Source organism: Loa loa (assembly GCF_000183805.2).
Source record: "Loa loa unplaced genomic scaffold supercont3.131, whole genome shotgun sequence".
Classification (NCBI taxonomy): domain Eukaryota; kingdom Metazoa; phylum Nematoda; class Chromadorea; order Rhabditida; family Onchocercidae; genus Loa; species Loa loa.
This window is the reverse complement of record NW_018108311.1, coordinates 169,740-171,251: the sequence shown is the minus strand read 5'-3', so window position 1 is coordinate 171,251 and position 1,512 is coordinate 169,740.

Below are 1,512 nucleotides of genomic sequence, written 5' to 3'. Positions count from 1 at the left end.
ATTATCATTATCATCAAAGATGTATGAAAATTCGTAAATACCTTCCAACTCCAAATTATTTAATCGCTTAACTAAAGTTCAGTAATTGAGGTATGTAAAATATCTACAAAAAGAAAACGAACTGTCTGAACAAATACCATGCTATAAAGTGAAATGATAATGAAATTCCGATCAAATAGTTAATTTTGTCATTGCAGAGAATCTCAATAACTTACGATACATGCTATAACATATAATACAAAAGCTCACATACCTTCATCTATCTCATTTCAACAACAAATGATCGAATTAATAATAACGGAGTGGAAAAATATATTACCGGTATTCCGTTCCTGGGCTGTATGGAAGTAGGGTTAAACAAATTGAACATGCTTATGCGTGTTAATTGGTATCATGCAAGAATCATTAGCTTTATATGAACATAAATGACAAACTATTTCCATATTTTCTTTGTCATCCAATTCGTTTACCGCCTTACCGTGAAGGCGTACCTGGACGTCTATGATATTGAACTAATCGATTGTAGTTCAACCTCCAGTTGTTTTTTTTCTTTTTTCTTGTGAATTTTTAAGTTTAAAAGCATTTTCAGTATGCATACATTCAAACATAATAAAGAATTGAAACTATTATCGCTTGGCGCAAATGGTACTTATAAAAATAAACACAAACCATTTCAAAATAAATATAGCACATTATCAGGCAAACAGCATGAACAAATGTAATCAGTGTTTTGAAAGGGCTGATTCAGGTATCTTTAAAAACCAGCGTGGAATACGCTAAATCAATGATAACATTATCTGATAACTATTGACTGTAACCATTTCAGAGCTATTAGTTAATTAGTTAATTTACTGATTGGCTAATTAATATAAAGTTTTGGTCCAATTTTTTCAAAATAAGTTTTATTTAGTGAAATAAACTGAAATCTGAAGAGAATAAAAGCATTACGGGAATATACTGAAACGAATGAAATTTTTTGAGTAACGGAATGAAATGAAACAAAGAGTGGAAGAAAAAAAGGGAGAAAAAAAAGCATGAATAGAGTGGAAAATGAAATTTGAATTGAACTAAACTAATTAAGAATCTTTAATAATCTTCATTATGGAGTGTAAAATTTTGGATAAAAAATTGAATTAAATTCAATTCAATGGAATTTTTTTTTAGGAAAATTATGGGATCTGAGCTGGGCATGCGCTAATGTCGCATATTGTCAATTGATATGACTTGATCCTATGCTATAAAGAAATTCAAAAAAAGGATAACAAATTGAGCGAAAAGGTAGCAAGATTTCTTCGATGAGCATTGATCAACCTTCTTTCACAATTATTTCATCAAACCATTTGAATACTTTCATTAATTTCGGACGTAATTAACCGAAGAGTTAGTTGGGCTAATAAAACAATATGCGAAAAATTAAGATGGAAAAAAAAAGTGAAAATAAAAATTAATTAACATCAAAAATAGCATGCAAAAAGTAAAGTGAATAGAAAAAAAAAGTGGACATAAAAATTA